Raw genomic sequence first — 7525 nt, 5'->3', positions numbered from 1 at the left:
CTTCCAGGGACGTTTTATAAACAAACTCTCTTCGTTTATACTCGCTCTTTAATTTTATTGTATCCACTTACAACAGAATATGAGCCAGAAGTCAAGTGACCTGCCAAGAGCCCGCTCGCTAACTGGAAATACGTCCTCTTAGTCCTGTCTAGCTCCCCGGCGATGGTCTTGGAGTAAGTAGACGAGCCGTGTCCCCTCTGTCGGGATTCACCGGCGCGGAGGGAGCCGAGGCGCTGGCGACTCCCTGGGAAAGCGCGATGCTTCGTTGCTGTTAATTATTTTTTATTATTTTTTTTCCTCCCTATGCAAAAAAAAAAAGAAAAAGCGCGATGGCGGGCCCGGAACTGGAAACTGGGGGTGTGGGAAGGGCTTTGATTTGCTTCGTTCGTGCCAGGGGCAGTGGCGTCGGTGGGGGCAGCCTGTGAGCGTCCCCGTCCTGGGGAAGGGAGCTGCTCCATGCGGGCACGTTGCACGCACACCTCAATCCTTCTTCAAGTAATTAATTAAATAAATAAAGAGGTTGCATTTCTGAACGCAAGAGGGATTTTTTTTTTACTTTTTTTTTTTGGTGCCCTCTGCTAAAAGGGACTTAACCTCTTCTTTTCTGCTGGCACTGAGGGAGGGGGGGAAGGACGTCACCGAGCTCACCCCGAGGGACGGACCCAGCAGGTGCTCGGGGGGTTCAGCACGCGGGTACAAGTACGGGGGTTTGTGGATTTGGCCTGTAGAACGGGAACACCACCAACTACTGCTACCTTACCTACATATGTATATATTTTCACGAAACCAAGTTGCTGAACTGCCCAGCACTACCCGTGTGATGGTTTCTCCTCCCTGTTAATCGACGTTGTGCCCCGTACCCACTGCGTCCCCCTCTTACATGTGCTGTCATTGCCTATTATTTATGCTACCACGGAATAGCGATGGAATAAAACGTTTTCAAGATACCAAAACCTTGCCTGCTGCTTTCTTTTCTTCGCCGAGGGGTGGCATGAGCGTGAAGGGGTGTTTTTGGGTGCTCACAAAGTTCTCCTCTGCTTGTGCTGCTGCTCTTCCCCGGGCTGGGAGCTCCCTGCGGTATCGAGTGATGTTGGCCGGAGGCTGGACTCGATGCTGCGGGATGGATGCACGGGGTTCAGGTGAGTCGGACAAGGAGAAAAAGCCAATTGTGCAGGTAAGGAGGTGGTGGGAGCTGGGCTGGGTTGGGCAACGGGGACCGGCTCGGGTGAATGGGGGGAGATGCTGGTTGGAGGTGCTTGGCTGGATGGAGGAAGGATGAATTGCAGAGTGGTTTGGGGGGAAAGGGATGTTTCTTTACATCTTGCACCAAGCAGGGATGTCCTCCACCAGGTCAGGTCGCTCAGAGCCCCATCCAACCCCACGTTGAATCTTCCCAGGGATGAGCCTTCTACCACCTCACTGGGCAACCTGTGCCAGCATCTCACCGCCCTCGTAAAAAACTTCTTCCTTACACCTAGTCCTACTGCAACAGACCCTACTAAAAAGCCTGTTCCCGTCTTTCTTAAAAAGCAATGTTGGGCATGCCCCAAACTTCCAGGTCAAAGCCAGGCTGCCCTGGCTCCCCGCGGTGTGCACGAGGGATGCAGAGACGGAAAGTGACCTTTAAGCTGTATTTTCATCATTTTTCCACTAGTGTTATCACTTGGGGTCAGGACTGGAGTGTCCTAGGTTTAGTGTGTCTTGTAATTGGAAGGAGAAGCTGCTTCCCTGTGGGTGCAGGGGTGCCGTGGACCTCTTTGAGGTTACTGAAGTCTTACAGCTTTGGTCAAAGCAGGGGTGTTAGGATTTACCGCGCCGAATTCTCTGTTGTAAGGCAGGAGCCCTGAAGCCCCTTGAATTGATGCGAAAGGAGCCCAATTAGAGCCGTGGGCAGTGATGATTAAGGAGCCCAATTAGTGTATCTGCAAACATCAGCACGGTGGCTGCTGCCTGTGTTGCAGGTGAGCGGGATGCCTTGGGGTGGGGGTCAGTGTGAAGCAGAAAGGGCTGTCGAAACACTTGGGATTCGCCAAAAATCTCCAGCCCGAGCTGTGGCTGCTCCGTTTCCAGGGCAAAACCCTTCATGCCGCTCCTTTTTTTTTTTCCCCCCTCCCCACACCTTTCCTACCAAACTCCTTGCTCGTGGTAACAGCTCGAGCTTTTCCTGACGTTTCCTCCTGCGCCATCTGGGCCCTATTTAACACAAAAAAAAAAAAAAAAAGGCTGTTTGGGGACTCAAACCAGGACAGGGACACTGGCTCCAGTGACTTTAGCACTGAAATCCCGGCACGGCTGGGTGCCGTCCTGCAAGGATCCTCTGTGTCCCCACTCAACCCAGGGGTTTGGGGTCATTTGGGAACCAGGAGACCCGCTCCTGCAGCTCCCCACGTCCCTGCCCTTTGCTGTTGCTGAGCCTGTGGTGCTGGTGTGGGCTTTTTAAGATGCTTCTGAGTAGTTTGCAATATTTTCCAGAGCCTAAATGAGACCACAACCTCCCAGCATTTTTTTTTTTTTTTTTTTTATCTCCCACCCTTTCTCGCAGACAATATTCTGGTTTCTTTTAACGCCTCCCAAACGCTCCTCGTTCCTGCCATCTCTGCAGAGCAGAACCCTCGCTCTCCGGGACCCCTCCAGGAACTTGATCCATCACAAACACCTGCTTTATCTGCAGCGTCATCCCTGCCCAAACCCAGGCTGGGGTCTCACCCTTCCTGTACTGCTGCTAATTGCAATTTCCTCTCCGTCACAGCTGGCCTCTTCAGGGATAACAGGGTTTAAGGCTTAAAGATCTCAGCTGTCCATAGCAGACAGCTCCCCCTTCTTTTTTTTCAAACAGAGCCAGGGAGGTGGTTTTCCTTCCCACTTTGTTTTTCCCCGCTCCATATTCATGCCGTCCCTCTGTGCTCATCCTTATCAACCTGACCTACTTTCTGCTTCCTGGAGGTTTCGCTTTGTTTGAGGCTTGGCCTCCTTGTACGCTTCCTCGCTGCGGGATTATTGTTAATTCTCCCCTTTTCTTTCTTTTTTTTCAAACAGAGCCAGGGAGGTGGTTTTCCTTCCCACTTTGTTTTTCCCCGCTCCATATTCATGCCGTCCCTCTGTGCTCATCCTTATCAACCTGACCTACTTTCTGCTTCCTGGAGGTTTCGCTTTGTTTGAGGCTTGGCCTCCTTGTACGCTTCCTCGCTGCGGGATTATTGTTAATTCTCTCCTTTTCTGACGTTTTTTTGCGAGGTGTCCCTACTTGAAAATATTTCCGGTGACTAAAGAGCCCCCAAATTTATAGACAAAGAAGATCTGGTTTTTGAAATCTAAAATCAAGTAAACGCAGAGAAAAAGTCACTATGGGGTTTTTTTTCCTGTTGATTTGTCGAGGGTGACACTGATCCCTCCTTTTTTCTAAGATCCTTAAAACCAAGGGGTGTTTTGCCCTCACAGAATTTGGCCCTGCTTGATTCAGCAGCTCCATCCTCAGGCCCTGTCAGCTTTGACCTACCTCTCTCAGCCAGCTGTGGCCCCTCCAGCTGTTCCACAGGATCTGTAAGGGCTCAACAGGGCGACACCTCATCACCTGCCTCCCTGCCCAGCAGCAGCCAGATCCCGAAAACCGCTGGAAAAATCAAGTAAAATGAGCAGTTACAGCAAAGCTGCCATGTTCGGAGTGAGGACCGGCAAGTGTAACAGACAAACAGAAACTCCAAGCGGAAAGCGTTCGAGTCTCAACAAAAAAATTCTTCACTGGGTTTTTATTTGGTCCAGGCAGAAGGAGCAAAACCAGCAGTGGCAGCAACCAGCTGAGAGCAGGGAAGTCACCTGGTGAGGTTATCTGGACCGAGTGAGAACCATGGAGCAGAACAGACCAGCAGTCGAACACCGCTGGGGCAGCACCAGAAAGAATCAATGGGAGACGCTCGGACAGAAAAACAGGTTTTGCAGTCAGAAGGGGAGTGGTAACTGCAGCCCCCAAACCACACACTTCGTATTCCGACTCCAGCCCAGGTCCCACCCGGTGCTTACTCCTCCCCGACAGCATTAACTCCGCAAAACAGCAGCCGAGCACGTAAACCCTTTGCCGGCGTTTCCTGCGGCCGTGAGCCGGGCGCCGCTGCTGCTGGGTGAGCAAGGGCTGCTGTGAGAGGAGCCATCCCCTCGCGTGTTGCCGTCCTTCCCTCACTCACCTGCAGCACCTTCATCCTCTTTGCTGGCTCTGCTGGAGCTGAGCCCTGGGCGTGGGGGTTCCCCCGGCTGCTGCCCAGCCCAAACCCCCGCCCAGCCCGCTCATTCGCGGCTGGTGATGGTCTGTGAGCACCCTGACATCGATGACCGTGCCTGACGTGACCTCCACGAAGCTGAGCCATGGTTATTGTCACACTGGGATGAGCTGTGTGCGGCTGGATCCTCTGCCACGTCTCATTTTTTAAGCGGCCTGCAGTACATTTCTTCCTTTACCGTTGGGGGTAGAAAATCCTCAGCCATCTCGCTCCCGGGGCTGAAGTCTGTAGTCATCAGAGATTTCTGAATTTCAGCACGAGGTGATTCACTCTTACTGAAACATAAGACATCTTTAAAGACAGCTGTAAGAGAGTCTCGGTCGAAGCAGGGCTTGCTCTGCAGAGAACTAGGGCAGGGATTTAATACCAACCAAAGCAGCGTGGGGCAGGGTAAGACCCCAGACAATCACTCTGGGCAAGGATGTACCTCTCTTACATCCAACTCTCAATTCAAAATCATCTGGAATATAAACATAGCTGAGCAAGTCGCTGGGCCCACCTTGGGTAACGGGATGAGGGAACAGCTTTCCCCAACTACCACGAATTCCTAAGTTTTAAGGAAAAACCATTTAAACCAGCCACAAAATCCAGACAGAGCCTCGGCTTCCTCATCGGCTCCTCCGGTATAACGGGATGACATCGACAATTATTTGGGGCTTGGAAAGTCTTCCTGACCTTCACCGGAGTCCCACGCCTTCGCTTTAAACACCACAAACAGTACAGGCACAAGAAACCTCTATCAAATCAACCAAGAAGACATCCTTGAGGGTGCCAGGCACGCCAACCCCCAGCCATTAGGTTATTAAGGCTTTATGGATTTGCAGCGCCCACACGTTCAGCTCGGCACGTAAGAGCTCCGACCAAGAGCGTCTCGTTGCCGGTTCACTCGTTGCCAGGCACTGCACAACCACGAGCAACACAGGAGAGAGGGCTGGTTTGTGAAGAGAGGGCACAAACAAGGGTAGAAAAGCCCCAGCAGGACATTGGAAGCGGTTTGAGCTTCAGAAGAGACTCAGGAGGGGAAGGTGGAATCAAGCCCTCAAAAGGCTGGACTCGATGATCTCCAAGGTCTCTTCCAGCCGAAACAGATTCTCTGATTCTAAGCACCCCAGGACTTCTCTGAAATAGGAGCTAAGAGAAGGCTCTGCTTTTCCATGAAGAACCTTTCCCCAGCACGGGTGGCAAATGTCCTACTGCTGGGGTTTTCTTTGGGAAAACTAACTCTGAAGTGAGCTTTGAAGCTATTAAGGGTACAAAGAGCTACTTCAGTGCCACCTGGGCCATTCAGTGCTTACGCAGAGTGAGGAGCTGGAGGGTTTCTGGTTGCTTCGAGGGCAAGAGGGGAAAACTGCTCTGCAAGCCAGCGGTGGCTCGCTAGAGCCCACAGGTGACAGAGGCTCAAGCGTGATCACCAGAGCCGGGTACTGCTGCATCTTATTCCTGCAGAGGAGACGTTCACACCTGGGACCTACAGACTCATCATGCAGGAAGGGTCAGGTCCAGCCGCTGCCTCCTAAGAGTTTGAGTTAACAGCTATTTCTTTAAAAAAACCAAAACAAACAAGTTTCCCCTCATTACAGCACCAAATCATGACCTTGCACTGTAGGGGTTTGCAGTGAGACAAGGGCTTCACGTGGCTTGTAGCTTAACAGCTGCCAACCCCGTCCCTGCCTCCCCAGCTCCTGGTTTTAGTTTCACAGCAGCAGATCCTGGCTCGGGAAGGAGGAGTGTGCTGGTCTGGATTACCTCTTTAAAAAAAAAACAACAAAAAAAACCAATAAAGAGCAACCAAACAAAAAAATTCCACCCTACACAACCACTTCAGGGCCTGGTTTTGGTAGAAACGACCCCTTTTTACCCCAAAGAGATACAGCCAAGAAGAAACGCGCGATCCTCCACAGCTCTCGCGCGGCGCAGGAACTTGATTTTAAGCAGAGAGGCAACGCAACTCGCCACGTCGTTCACCTTTTAACACAGGAAAATATGGAGACTTAGCTCTGGATGGGCAGCAAAGCACAGCAGGCAGCCCTCGTCTCGGACGGCCAAAGCTCTTGAGCCAGTCTAACCCCGAACTCGCACGGCGGAGCAGAAGGAAGCCAAGAGTTTTCTTCCTGACCTGGGTAAACAGGGACAGGATTAAACAGCAGAAACGCACGCGCTTAACAGCAACGATCAGCTGGAAACAGAGAAGGAATCATCGTTCTGCAAGAAAAACCTCAGTTATTCGCATTAAAGAAACAGCCTCTCCCTCGGTTTCACCCAATCCTGGCTCACGAGTAGTTTTCACAGCTGAGCTGCTCAAAATACGGGGGAATTTACCAAAATGCCTTTAGCAAAAGGTGTGCGATTCCTTCCCAGTGGCCCGTTTTACTCAAATAAGCCACAGAAAAAATTGTATAAAAAGATTTATTGAAATTCATCAATGACAAACAGACATAAAACTCAAAGTTTGGCTCTTCTGGGAAAAAAAAAACCAAAACAAAAAAACCAAAAAAACCTTGCAAATGTATTTATACAGATGAAATATTGACTAGGAAATACAAGTCACTTCTAAAGCTATTTTAAAGAGGGATATGAAAGTAAAACTGTACATTCACTAGGTATTTTCAGTCATTTTACTGACTTCCACTAGGTAAGAAAATACAATTTTGTATTAGTATATCGTGCTTGAGTGTATGAAAAGAAACCTCCTAACCTACATGCTTGGAACTGCCTCCTGTATTTAGGTTTGTAAAAATTTTCAAAGTATACAGCACAAGTGGAAGTAGTTTCTCATCACTTAAAATCGACTAGGTGTTATATATTACAGACCAAAATAGTACACACCTTATTTAAAAGGGTTGAAACATTTTTTTTTTTATTACAATTGTCAAATTCATTTCACTAGTAACTCAGGAAATTAGGAACACTTTTTTTTTATATATATTTATATATATATTTAAATGCCTGCCATTTTCAGTGTATTGGCTATACCCTAGCCAAAAAAAAAACAAAAAACAAAAATAAACCAACAAACAAACCCATAAAAACTGAAACCAAGAAAACAGAAAGGAAAACACACAACACACAGGGTAGAGAGGGGAGGGGGAGATTGCAAATTCACCCCGCAAACCAGATCCAAAGGAACACCCCAAGAAAAAAAACCAAAAAAACCACCCCCCCCAAAACAACCCAACAAAAAGATTTGGTCACTATTTACAAAGGGCAAAAGCAAAGGGAGCTACGAAAGCCGGGAAAGCAGCGGCTGAAAATGG

This window comes from Apaloderma vittatum, unplaced genomic scaffold, assembly GCF_000703405.1.
Source record: "Apaloderma vittatum isolate BGI_N311 unplaced genomic scaffold, ASM70340v1 scaffold25403, whole genome shotgun sequence".
NCBI classification, from domain to species: Eukaryota; Metazoa; Chordata; class Aves; order Trogoniformes; family Trogonidae; genus Apaloderma; species Apaloderma vittatum.
This window is presented reverse-complemented; position numbering follows the sequence as displayed.